Source organism: Lolium perenne, chromosome 5 (genome assembly GCF_019359855.2).
Source record: "Lolium perenne isolate Kyuss_39 chromosome 5, Kyuss_2.0, whole genome shotgun sequence".
NCBI lineage: Eukaryota > Viridiplantae > Streptophyta > Magnoliopsida > Poales > Poaceae > Lolium > Lolium perenne.
The window spans coordinates 34,654,847-34,669,285 of record NC_067248.2 but is presented as its reverse complement, the minus strand read 5'-3'; the positions used below and the strand labels follow the sequence as shown (position 1 = coordinate 34,669,285).

At 44.5% G+C, this 14,439-nt stretch overlaps 1 long non-coding RNA gene across 2 annotated transcripts; it reads left to right on the top strand.

Moving 5' to 3' along the window:
- The first annotated feature begins 3,852 nt into the window (after nucleotides 1–3,852).
- Nucleotides 3,853–8,021, top strand: LOC127298595 (uncharacterized). 2 transcript variants are annotated; one of them, XR_007849936.2, is made up of 4 exons: nucleotides 3,853–5,557; nucleotides 6,374–6,436; nucleotides 7,308–7,533; nucleotides 7,613–8,021. It is a non-coding gene; the product is annotated as an uncharacterized lncRNA (long non-coding RNA). The 2 variants fall into 2 exon arrangements; XR_007849935.2 differs by having other exon boundaries at nucleotides 3,853–5,608.
- The last annotated feature ends 6,418 nt before the right edge of the window (nucleotides 8,022–14,439 follow it).

Sequence of the window (14,439 nt, the reverse complement as noted above, 5' to 3'; positions counted from 1 at the left end):
GTTTTAAGAACCTCAATCAAGCTTGTTTTCTCGTGATTTTTGCAAGCTTGGTTGTATGTTCTTTTTCCTCCATCTCTCTAGTTTCGTTACCCTCCTTTTTGGTGTTCCGATGCCAAAGGGGGAGAAGTTCCTAGGTGGATGGAGACTTTTTTTGTTTGTAGCCATTTGGTTATAGTTGCTTATCTTGTCTCTTGGCTACATCAACAACCCCATGGAGGCATTCTATTGTGAGTTTGGGTATTCTCAGGGCTATGGTATGATAACTTCACCCAAATCTTCGTATATGATCTTATGTTGCCTCCATATTGTGCATATGCCTCTTGAACATGTCATCTATCTATGTTGCATATGTGCTTGGTTTGTAAAAACTAGGGGGAGTAATGTCTCTATAACATGTGTATTTGTATTCAAATATATATTCATGATATGCACATGTGTAGGGGGAGCTCCGTCTAGTTTTTGCAAATCGAATGTTCTCATCATAATATCATATGTTATTGTCAACTCTTGTGTTGTCATCAAACACCAAAAAGGGGGAGATTGTAAGAGCAAAATTCATACCCCATGTTTTGTGTGTGTGATGACAACACTTGAGTAATCTCACCGTGTGCCTTGAGTATCATTGTTAGATTTGCAAGTACACGGTGACCTCGCCGGACACGTCAAGATCAGAAGACTGAAGTGTAGTTGATAGGTTTTCTGGTTTTGTGTGTGTTTAGCAAGGTAACATAGATGGAGAGAAAAAGGGAAGAAAACCAGTTTTAGCCAGGCCGGTACTACCGGTACCTGTAGCGGTAGTACCGCTACCCCTATAGGTACCGCCCTCGGTACCGCTCTGAGTTCTGAGCCGATTTTGTCCCCCAGTACGAGTTGTGGTACCCCCTGCAGTACCTGGGGCGGTAGTACCGCTCACGAGCGGTAGTACCGCTCTAGGTACCGCTTGAGGTACCGTAACGCGTTACGGCCGTACCGCTCCGGTACCGCCCTGGTACCGCTCTGGATCCAGTAAGGTCTGGACCCTATTGCGGTACCACGAGCGGTACCGCGGGCGGTAGTACCGCTCTGTGTCCTTTGACCAGATCTGGGGGGATTTCGAACTCAGGGCGGTAGTACCGCTTGCTCCAAAGCGGTAGTACCGCTTAGGCCAAAACTGGTCATAACGGTTGGATTTGGTGGAGCATATTTAAGGGCCCCTTCTTCCCCACCCGATTTTATCTCTTCCCCTTCTCTCTCCTCCATTGTTGCTGAGCTTAATCCTTGAGGATCTCCTTCCCCCTCCAACCAATCTTGCCCTAATTTTGAGGATAGGTGGAGGAGACCCCGATCTATAGTTCTACCAAGAGAGATTTCACAAATACTAGCTATTCCTTAGTGGATCTTGGTGGTAGGGTTCCTTTGGTGGATCTTGGAGAAGAGTTCCTTTGGTGGAGCATTGGGGAGTTCCTTTGGTGGAGCCTTGGAGAGTTTCTTGGTGGAGCATTGGAGGAGTTCCTATGGTGGAGCATTGGTGATGGGTTCCTATGGTGGAGCATTGGAGATGAGCAGCTATGGAGTCTAGCTTGGTGATGTACTAGCTCCATAGGGTGTTGGGAGCATCCTTGTGTGTGTGGAGCTCGCCCCAACCTTGTGAAGGAATCACCGCCTCGACCGGTGCCTTAGTGGAAGAGGTAGAGCACCTCCGTGGAGCTCTCTCGAGGAAGAGGGTGAGGCCTTCCTTCGTGGTGTGGCCGCCTAGTCTCTTGTGTGAGACTAGCACCTCCTCAACGCAGACGTACCTCTTTTAGTGGAGGGAACTGCGGGAAACAAACCTCGACTCGCCTCGCGCCCCCCGATTGTTTCGCTCCTTACTTTGTTTATCTTGTTGATTCCTTTACTTGTTGCACATGCTCTAGCTTCATTGTAGGATCACCCCCATTGCTAAAAGTCACACCTTTACCTTCCGTTGCATAAAACTTGAAAAAGACTAAAAATTGCCGTAGCGCCATTCACCCCCCATCTTGTTCGCTATGATCCATTCAGATGGTGACAGTGTGCATGCTATGTTAGTACTTGGTTTAGTTGTGTTGATCTATCATGCACTCTAAGGTTATTTAAATATGAACATCGAATGTTGTGGAACTTGTTAACTCCGGCATTGAGGGTTCGTGTAACCCTACACAATTAGTGGTGTTCATCATCCAACAAGAGAGTGTAGAGTATAGCATTTATCTATTTATTCTGTTATGTGATCAATGTTGAGAGTGTCCAATAGTGAAAGTATGATCCCTAGGCCTTGTTCCCATATACTGCTATCACTGCTTGTTTACTGTTTTACTGCATCTCTACTGCCTGCAATATTCCCACCATCAACCACACGCCAGTTGTAGCAGCAAGCTATTTTCTGGTACTGTGACTACTGCTCATATACATTTATACCACCTGTATTTCACTATCTCTTCGCCGAACTAGTGCACCTATACATCTGACAAGTGTATTAGGTTCGTTGGGGACACAAGAGACTTCTTGCTTTGTGGTTGCATGGTTGCATGAGAGGGATATCTTTGACCTCTTCCTCCCTGAGTTCGATAAACCTTGGGTGATCCACTTAAGGGAAAACTTGCTGCTGTTCTACAAACCTCTGCTCTTGGAGGCCCAACACTGTCTACAGGAAAAGAAGCGTGAGTAGATATCAATGGTCGGAGAGGAAAAGAGGAGAAAGCAGTTTTTGTCATGCCGGTACTACCGGTACCAGTAGAGGTAGTACCACTACCCCTACTGGTACCTCCCATCAGTACAGCTCTGGAGACTTGCCTGAGAAAAAGATCCATAGATAAGGGTTCAGTACCCTTGCGGTTCCTTGAGCAGTAGTACCGCTTGAGAGCGGTAGTATCGCCTCGGTACCGCTTGAGTACCGTAACTCAAGGTACGGCAGTACCGCTCCAGTACTGCTTTGGTACCGCTTGGTATCCAGTAAGCTCTGGAGGCCATTGCGGTACCTCAAGCGGTACCGCGAGCGGTAGTACCGCTATGTGTCCACGTGGATAAGATCTGGGGGGATTTCGAATCCAGAGCGGTAGTACCGCTTACCAAAGCGGTAGTACCGCTTAGGCAAAAATCGCAGATAACGGTTGGATTTCGGGGGGCCTATTTAAAGGGCCCTTCTTCCCCAGCTCGTTTTTATCTCTTCTCTCTCTCCTCCATTGTTGCTGAGCTTAATCTTAGAGGATCTCCCCAACCATCCAACAAATCTTGCCCAAATTTTGAGGAGTGGTGGAGGAGGCCCCGATCTATAGTTCTACCAAGAGAGATTTCACCAATTCGTGCTAGTCCTTAGTGGATCTTGGAGTTAGGGTTCCTATGGATGGATCTTGGAGGAAGTGCACCTATGAAGGCTAGCTTGGAGTTGTGCTAGCCCCATAGGTTGTCGAGAGCCTCCTAGTGTTGTGGAGCTCGCCCCAACCTTGTGAAGGAACCACCGCCTCGACCGGTGCCTTAGTGGAGAAAAGGGAGCCCCTTTGTGGAGCTCTCTTGAGGAAGAAGGTGAGGCCTTCCTTCGTGGTGTGGCCGCCTAGTCTCTTGTGTGAGACTAGCACCTCCTCAACGCAGACGTACTCCCTCTTGTTGGAGAAACTGCGGGAAACAAATCCTCGCCTCGACTTCGCGCCCTCCGGTTGTCCCGTTCCTCATCTTTGTTACTTGTGTTTGGTTCCTTTGCTTGTTGCACTTTTCTAGGATCATATTAGGAACATCTCCATCACTAAAGTATTTACCTTTACCTTCCGCTTGCTAAAATCTGAAAAGACAAAAAATTGCGTAGCGCCCATTCACCTCTCTCTTGTTCGCTACGATCCATTCAGTTACACTCCAAATATACCCCATTTAATATGTTTGATGCTAAATTCCTGATGATTTGTAATTGCTTCCCCTGAAAACTTCTACTATTCATCCGTAAATTATGTGGTTGCTTAACAGTTTCAATCAATCAATTTGTATTGGTAACTCAGCCAACATGGTTCAGTTTAAGTAAACAGTAACTTTAGTGCTGTGAAAACTGAAACATCATGCTTGCACTATTTTTTATTGACGTGCTGCCAGTAGGAGATAAAAGAAAGCAACTCCCACGTGTCAGTTAAGACTTAATAATAGTTTCTGAAAGTACTCTCTGTAGAGTAGGTTCTCTTGAGAACCATCTTTCCTTCACATACCTTTTTCAATTTTTCTTTTTTTGCTTTTCAACTCGGTTTGAGTGCCTTTTCACTAATTATTATTTCTCTGTTGGTAGGTTACCATCTGCAGCTGCCTTTGATCACCCAATCTGACCCAATATACATGTTACTCTCCAAAAACAGACCATATTTTTCTATCATTACAAACTGTTCACTTCCGATGTGTATTCTTCCAACAAAAGTCTTTGATATTTGACATTTTTGTCCTACCAAATAGACATGTTGCAGACAAGCTTATGAATTAGTGTTTTCCATTTTTCCTTTAAGACTCCGAACTGAAACTTCTTGATAATATATACATGTCATTTACGATACCATTTTCTTCAACCATTATTTAAAAAAGCCTATGCTTTCACCACCACAAACGAGAGGAGAAGAAAACCACGCCTAAAAGATATCCACATCCCTAACATTCCCCTTTCCTGTAGTACCGAAATGATCCTAAATGAGCAACTAATAGCGCACTTCTGTATTACCTCACTAATAAATTGTAAGAATACAATATGGCAAACATGTGCTAACCTCTGCTTATTTTAGCATCAGATCCCGTGATAACATGCTATAGGTAGTGTTTCTACTATGACCATATCTTATAATTATGCAGACTATTTTTGTTTCTTGTTACTGAAGTACACAAATATATGGTTCAAAGGTAGTGTTTGAGTTTCCAATTCTTACAAGTTACATACTTCTTTGTACCATATCAAGTTTTCAACACCATTAATGAGCTTCAGAATCCATATTTCTTTGGACATGCGTAGAGTTAATAGTAATCTCTACTATAGTAAAGCTCTAGCGGTGGTGTCCCATGGTAGGTCGTCTGTCCCGCGCCACCGCATGCCTTATAACGCTAAAAAACCTGAAGAAACCCCGAAAAACCAGATCCACCTGCTCCCCATCTCCACGCCAAGATCCAACCGAGCCCCCATCATTGTCCGCCGCCTCGGCCCCATCCTCAACCTCTCGCTACATAAGAAACTCTGAAGTCATTCATACATTTGATCAAATCTGTGCATATGCAGTCACTGTGCTTCATTACCAAAATCCGGTTATGTCTTTCTGGTTTATACCCTTGTTGTTAATTGCAAACAAGAAAATGAATGCACTATTTTGGCTACTGTATAGGATTAATATCATATTTTTGTGAACTGTTGTACCACCAGTTGTAAACTGATCAAGTGTCTCTGATGGATCATCTTTGTCATCCATGCCTGAAGAAGACAAGAACTGATCAAGTTTACATGCATTTAAGAACTGGCATTGTTCTTTTCTTGCAGGTGGAGGCGGTGGTTCTGGAGGGGGACATCCTAGCATCGCGAGGGCACTTGGCAGATATATATTACATTTTGAAGGTGTGCAACCTTCTCCTCGATCAGATCCGTTTCGTTGAGCTGGGTGACTAGGTAATAGAGATTTGCGTATTCATTACACCTCAAGTTCAGTATCAAAATGCATACATCACTGCAGTACACATAATTATATCTCATATAGAATTTTTGATGGCTATCTATTTTGCCTGCTGCATACACACAAATTCTCATGTTGTCTGTATGTCATATAGGTCTTACTTGAAATAATTCAAAATTGTCTGATGTGTTCTAGATAATACACACCTTCAAACTTTAACATGACCATTCATTGGTTAAACTACTCTGCCACCTATTCTTCTTTACTATGTTGTCCGGTGCCAGGCCTCCAAACTTTCAGTTTAGATGTCAAGTGCTCCAATGCACAAAGCGAGAAATTAAAGTACATGAATCTATATATGGTTTATTTTGTGTGAACTTGTCCCATATAGGAATTTAAGAACAAGAGTGGCGTATTGTTGCAGATATCTTAACTGTTTTGGGTGTCAATTTCTTACTGAAAACAGCCAAATGGTCATGTATAGATTGGTAGCTGATCCATCACACAATTTCGTAAATTGCTATTTTTTTTTGGATCAACTTGCTATATCTCTAGGTGTGTGTAATAGTGGCCATGTTTTTTTTCTCATTGCCATGTCATCGTTCTTTTATCTTGAAGTGGTTTGAACCAATTAGTTTATTGCTTAGGTAACTACGATTTTGATCACAATATGAAATTGGTCTATTTTTTCGTCTTCATACACATGAGTGATTTCATATTCGACATTTTCAGCTTCCTGAATTTTCTATCACTATTTGTAGGTCCTGCTGCTAAGAAGCCGTGGGGAACTCCTAAGGAAAAACGGTCATTAGTGAAAAAGGAAGGTAAAATATTCTACAGAAATCAAGTGTGCTTTTTATGTTACATGCATCTTATATTACAAACTTTTGTGTGACAAGATATCACGCAAGCTTCTAAAATGTTTGTGCATGATATCCTGGTACCAATTCAGAGCAAACTAGATCATGAAAAAAACATTCTTCTTTGATGACATGGTACAAGTGGTTTTACGAGAAAGGGAACTCTACATGTTTGCTAGCAGTCTAGGTTGGATCCACTTCAGCCTCATAAATTGCAAGAATACCATTGGCAAACTTTGCTAACCTCTGCTTATTTGTGTGTGAATGTAAAGTTAATGGGTGAACACATGTTGCTTTGAGTGATTACCCTGTAAAGTATAGCAATACCAATACCTTGCTACCCTCTGCTTATTCTCCTTATTTAGCACCATGAGTATTCAGAAGCACCCTGGCGAAATTTAATTTACAGGGTAACTTAATTAATCATAGCGGCCATAGTATACGCATGGAACATTTAATTAATAATGAACGGCATTGGTATATACTTGACGCCAACAGTTATGATTTCAGAAAATAGACTGAAAGATGGGCATAGATAATAATCTGACCCGCAAGCTTAATTATTTTGGTGCTGCCATGCTATCTTGTCCTTATGTCCACTAAAATGGAGCTGAGAATTCTAAATACTGCTTTCCTATTTTGGAAAAACTTATTCTTTGTCTAGCATATGCATGTAAGTATGCCCCAAATAAATTAGTGAAAACTGATACATTATTTATAGTGGAATGATTGATGCAAACATGCAATATTAGTTGTCCAAGAAAAAAGCTCTAGATTTGTTACATGTTTCCATACAGACATTTGTGTTACATGCATGTTTCCATTTTTCATGCAGCCAACGGTTCAAAACGAGTGCATCAAAATGCTATCCTTATTAGCGTTGCCAAACGCATGTAGGCCGAGGGCTAAACGATACGCTGAAACCGTGGCTTCCATTGCGACTCTTGGGAATCCCTACATGCCGGATTCCCCATCCATGAAACACACACTTTATGCTTTGATGATGACTGACTTCATGGAGGAAATTTCGCGTATGCGGATGGAGTATGCTACCTGTGTTGGTAAGTGATGCCCTTACACCAAGCCATTGTTTTGAATTTTTTAGGTGCCTTTCCTGACATAAACCATTCTTTTCTATAGCCACTATCCTCCATGAAGAAGAGAAGATGATGGAACTGTTAACCGCCGCTTCACAAGATCCCAACTAAGGAGAATGAGCGCTCAACGGTGTGACAATACGCGTTGAAGAAGTTATAGTGGTACTGTTAAGTGTTGTGTTAAAATGATACTAATAGATGATCATCTATCTCTCGTAAGATGATCATCTCTCTATCATAAGCTTAGTAATAAGAATTAGGAATATTGTTTAGGAATGATGTATGGATGTGTTATCGTGTCTCCTACCTATGATTGGAGCATATGAATGATATGAAAGCTAAGTACTGGTGACATCAATTTGTTTTTCCTTGTGTGTTTTCTACTAGGAATAATTGCACATGACATTTTTACCAAACTTTACATGTAACATGGATGGTACAGGTAATGTGCCCATTTTTATCTGATCATGTGACATCGATGAATCATAGAATTACCTGGCATTGTGCTATAGTCCTATTTAAAATGATATCGACAATTGTATGGGAATTAGGCTCAATTCTATCGACAAGAATTATAGTGTTCCTTTGGTAAGTTAGTACTGCATGTGTTATATGCTAATCTTCCTCGTGATTATTTTTCCTCCATTTCTTCACGATTATATTTTTTTAGTTTCACTGATAAAATGTGCTCTCTCTTTTTAGTGAATATGAATCAACATGTGAAGGAACTCATAAGATCTTGTAACATAATTTTAATTTTCTGTTTTATATGCATGTCGAATATGAGTTTTAGATTTATCTTGTTGTATGTTCACTTTTGCATGTCATGTTGTTCAGGATGTGTTGAAAGGAACAAAACTCAAATGCAACATCACGTGTTGTAATATGATGTGACGAGGAAACTTCTAGAAAACATCGTGGCAACGCACGTGCATTCAACTAGTGTACAATAAAAGTTTCTTTTCTTGGATTATTTTCGGGTCCTGATATTTGGTCACTTTCCTTTTTCTTTCGATCTCATGCCACCTTTGAAACGCTGAGGAACCTGCTGGCTCATGGGTCCCACATGTCAGCCTATATGAACAATAAACCTTTCCTTTTTTGGAGTTATTTTGACCCCTAATTTCTGGCTATTTCGCCTTCTTTTATCCCGTGCCGCCTTGAAAACGTTGAGGATGCTGCTGCCTCAAGGGTCCCGCATGTCATCTAATTAGAACGATAAATTTTTACTTTCTTGGGTTTTTTACCAACAGATTTTTTGTTTATTTTTTCTTTCGATCCTCTGCCGCCTTTAAAACGTTGACGACGCTGCTGGCTCATGGGTCCCTGATGTCAGCCTCCCCGTACAAGAAACATGTGATATCTTGATTATTTTGCAGACAATAAACAGTGTATTTCGCTCTGAGCTATTGCAAATGGATAAATTAAATCATTTTTTTTACATAAACAAACTTATATTTTGAATTTCCTTGTTTTTTGTTTTTGCCAAGCTGTTATCACCAGAATTTGACCAAGTCAGAGGTGGGCCACGATCAAGATGGGCTTGAAGATTATATACGGAGAAAATACGTAGATCGGCCTTATATGCAAAGTTGGGCTAGATTGCCCATATATCTGTAATGTAATAGATCGTATCTTAGATAGAGTTTTACCCGTGCACGGTTAGGTGCACGCCTACGTTAGAAAGTCCCCTGGACTATAAATATGTATCTAGGGTTTATGGAATAAACAACAACAAACGTTCAACCAACAAATCAATCTCGGCGCATCGCCAACTCCTTCGTCTCGACGGTTTCTACCGGTAAGCAACATGCTGCCTAGATCGCATCTTGCGATCTAGGCAGCACAAGCTCCACGTTGTTCATGCGTTGCTCGTACTGAAGCCTTATTGATGGCGAGCAACGTAGTTATCATAGATGTGTTAGGGTTAGCATAGTTCTTCGCGTAACATGCTATCGTAGTGCAACCCTTGCATGTCTAGCCGCCCTCACACCTATCTTAGGTGTGGGGGCGGCACCCCGCTTGATCATTATTTAGTAGATCTGATCCGTTACGGTTGCTCCTTGTTCATCAAGGATTAGTTTAATATCTGCAATAGTTAGGCCTTACAAGGGGTTGGAGGATCCAGCGGCACGTAGGGTGTCGTTCGCTAGTCCTAGACAGGATGTTCCGGGGATCAACCTCGTGTTGGTTTTTAGGCCTTGTCTAGGATCGGCTTACGATCACCGTGCGTGGCCGCGAGGTGCAATCCTGAGTAGGATGATCCGATTATGCGGTGAAAACCCTAAATCGTCGTAGATCTCATTAGCTTTATCTTGATCAAGCAGGACCACCATATATTCGTGCACCTCGTACGAATCATGGGTGGATCGACTCCCTGAGCTGATTCACAGGATAACCTGAGAGCTGATCGAGGCTCGTATTTAATGTTTACGTGTATGCCATGCAGGAAACTAAGCGAGGCATCTCCATCACCTTCCTGACCAGGTATAGGTCAGGTGGTACGCCCTTGCATCAGCATCGGACGTGTGACCAGAAGGCTTTGCGGGCCGTCGCTCGGAGGGACCTCGGCCAGCCGCAGCCCTAGGTTGTTCCCGGCTCTACGGTGTTGCCCGTCGCTGCCCGCCGGTGGGTTTCTGACGTCAACACATTCTGGCACGCCCGGTGGGACAAGCTTCTACATCAACCACCTCACCATCTACATCTGAGATGGCGGACGGCACGCCAGTCACATACGAGGATCTGACCGACGAGCTCAAGAAGAAGTATGACGAGATCAAAGTCATCCTCGAAGCCGACCTCATCGGCTCATATCACAGAACCCGTTCACATGGCGTCAGGTGGAAGGGGTTCTCACCGGAAGGCGCACTCGATGGAGTGGACCTATCTGTCCCGTCAGAAGAACGTACCAGGGCCGTGCGCCAGGAGATTAGTGGCATGGTGACCCACTCGTTGCATCGCCATTCTGAGAGCCTGGTGAATACTCTGGAGCATGTCGCCATTCGGATGATCAAGGAGGTCATGAAGAATCAGCACTCTCTATTAGAACCAGCTCTCGGGACCTACCGAGGAAAAGTGCCACTTCAGTCCCGTCCACCGTCGTCATTCACATTGGCGGCACCAGAAGTGCCTAATCCACCGTCGTGCGCCGTTGACAGGGTTAACGACACTTACCCTGGGAGGTGCCAACCAAGATACTCGTTCAACATCAACATGATAGAACTGGGGCACCCCCCTGATGAGGATAGAGGAGAGGGCAACTGCTCTCATAGCGAAGATAAGGAAGAAGCTGCTCGACGCGATCGGCCCCGACACTGCCGAAAGATCCTGGTGATGATCAAGATGGAAGCCGATTCTAGAGATCGGCCTGTATTATCCGTACCACCTGCTCTCCCAGTATATGGCGTCGACCTCACGGGGGACGGAAAGTTAGGATATGGGTTTACATCGGCTGATGAGCTAGAGGAAGTCGACATCGGTCCTGGGGATAAGCCGCGACCGACTTTTATCAGCAAAAAGTTGGATCCACAACTCAGGAGACAGATGATAGCTCTGTTAAAGGAATACCCAGATTGCTTTGCATGGGATTACATGGAGATGCCTGGGTTGGACAGGAGTATCATCGAACATCGGCTCCCCCTCAAGAAAGGATTTCGGCCATTCCAACAACGAGCACGTCAAATGAGGGCCGAAATTCTGGAAGAAGTCAAGAAAGAGATCGAGAAAATGTTGGCCGCCGGGTTCATCAGGCCATGCAGGTATGCTGAGTGGATCTCGATGTCGTTCTGTGGAGAAGAAGGACGGCCGATGGCGAGTGGCCATCGATTTCCGAGATCTTAACAGAGCCACTCCAAAGGACGAATATCCAATGCCTGTGGCAGAAACGTTGATAAACGCCGCTGCTGGCCACAAGGTGTTGAGCTTCATGGATGGCAACGCCGGTTATAACCAGATTTTCATGGCTCCGGAAGATATACACAAGACCGCATTCAGAGTACCAGGGGCAGTAGGCTTGTTTGAGTATGTGGTCATGACCTTTGGGTTGAAGAATGCTGGTGCAACGTACCAACGAGCCATGAATTATATATTTCATGATCTGATCGGCAAGTTGGTGGAGATCTATATCGACGACGTGGTAGTCAAATCAGTCTCCATGGAGGGACACTTGGACGATCTACGGCGCGTCCTAGACCGAACTCGGAAATTCGGACTGAGAATGAATCCGAAGAAGTGCGCCTTTGGCGTGACGGCTGGTCAATTCCTAGGTTTTCTGGTTCATGAACGGGGAATTGAGATCGGCCTGAAAAGTCAGGAGGCGGTGCGTACCATGCAGCCGCCGACCACGAAAAAGGAGCTCCAACGCCTCATCGGCAAGATCAATTTTGTCCGACGATTCATCTCTAATCTGTCCGGACGAATCGAGCCGTTCATGGCGCTGGTGAAGACTAAATCTGATGACGAGTTTCACTGGGGGGCAGAACAGCAACAGGCGTTTGATGAGATTAAGCGGTATCTGACGACGCCGCCTGTGCTAGTTCCGCCCCAGCAAGACAGGCCGTTCTACATCTACTTGTCAGTAGCTGACACGTCCATCGCTTTGGTGGTGGTGCAACTCTACGATGGCGTTGAGAAGGTCGTTTTCTACCTCAGCAGAAGGATGCTGGACGCGGAGACAAGATATCCTAAGGTCGAGAAACTTTGCCTCTGCCTGTTCTTTACCTGCACCAAGCTTCATCACATCCTTTTGACGGCAGAGATCATCGTCATATGCAAGTCGGATGTTGTCAAGCACATGTTGTCGGCCCCTGTTTTGAAAGGCCGACTTGGTAAGTGGATGTTTGCGTTGTCAGAATTTGATCTCCGGTATCAGCCTGCGAAAGCAGTCAAGGGACAAGCGTTGGCCGATCTTATCGCTGAACGGATCGGTACCAATATAGCAGCACTATCTATACGTGCATGGGCTATGTTCTTCGATGGATCGGTTTGTGACGATGGTTGTGGCATCGGCATTCTGCTCGTGTCGCCTCGGGGGGCAGAATACTCCTTCTCCATCAGATTATCTACCCCTTGCACCAACAACGTAGCAGAATATGAGGCAATACGTAAGGGAATGGAGTTGCTATTGTAAGCCGGAGCTGAAGCAGTAGAGCTCTTTGGAGACTCAAAGTTGGTGATTAACCAGCTCACGGATGAATATAAGTGCGAAAGTGAATCGCTTTTCCCATATTGGGTGGAATGCCGTGAGTTGATGACACAGTTTCGGTACATCAACTTTAATTGGGTCCCAAGATCCCAAAATGCTGAGGCCAACAATCTCGCACAAATGGCGTCAGGCTACATAGACACAGCTGACGGATCAGAAGTTCAGATACAATTCCTGGAACAGGATGATTGGAGAGCCGAAATCTTCAATTATTTAAAAGATTCAGCTCGGGGGGCACCTAAACAGATAAGATACAAAGCCATGAAGTATGTCCTTATAGGAGACGACATGTTCTACAGGATGTTGGAAGGGTTGCTACTCAAGTGCCTGGGACCGACTGAGTCTAATCGGCTCTTACATGAGGTGCATGAAGGCGCTTGTGGAACGCATCAGTCGGCTCATAAGATGAAGTGGTTGATTAGACGATCAGGGTTTTATTGGCCCACCATGCTTGAAGATTGCTTCAATTATTACAAGGGGTGCCAAGCGTGTCAGATGTTCGGGAAGATTCAGATGGTACCAGCATCAGCGATGAACCCCATCATCAAGCCTTGGCCGTTTCGGGGGTGGGGCATGGATATGATCGGCAAAATCCATCTGGCGTCGAGCAAAAAACACGAGTGGATTTTGGTCATCACAGATTACTTCACCAAGTGGGTGGAAGCCGTCCCTATGAAGTAGGTGAAATCGGAAGATGTGATCAAATTTGTGAAAGAACACGTCATTCATAGGTTCGGAATTCCCCAAACGATCACGACCGATGGAGGTTCGGTCTTTGTTTCTAAAGAATTCAGGACGTTCTGCGATGACATGGGGATTAAACTGATCCGGTCATCCCCATACTATGCTCAAGCTAATGGACGAGGTGAGCGTCCAATCAGAGTCTAATCAAGCTGATCAAGAGGAAAATTGACGAGAACCCTAGAGATTGGCATGAGAAGTTGTCAGAAGCATTATGGGCCTACCGCATGTCGTGCCATGGAGCTATAAAGACTTCGCCGTACCAGCTCGTCTATGGACAGGAAGCCGTATTGCCTTGGGAAATTACGGCTGGGTCAAGACGTGTCACGTTTCAGAATGATCTGACAGCTGAAGAATATGCAGCTTTGATGAGCGACACTATTGAGGACGCAACAGAACTTAGGCTTTGGTCGTTGGAGAAGATTAAGGAGAACAAAGCCAGGGTGGCTCGTGCCTACAATAAAAAGGTTAGACCAAAGGAGTTCCAAGTTGGTGATCTAGTATGGGAAGCTGTGTTGCCATTGGGAACCAGGGACAAGGCATATGGCAAATGGTCACCTAATTGGCACGGTCCGTACAAAGTTGTCCAGGCCTTGAAGGGTAATGCATACATGCTGGAAGAGTTGAGCGGCGAAAAGTTCCCAGTGGCTATCAATGGTCAACACCTCAAGAAATATTTCCCAAGCATGTGGGACGATGGGCAGTAAGATGTGGGGGCCGATTTAAAATCGGCCAGTAAAAAAAAAATCACAGGCGATGCGCAGACATCGACTTGAGAAAACGTATGGAGATAACAGTATGCAAATGCAGCCGATGCACGGGCATCGACTTCAGAATAACAAAGCCGATACACTGATATCGACTCTAGAGGAATAAGCTCAGATTAGCAAGTTAACGGAATCGGTTCAGGCCAGAAATCATGATAT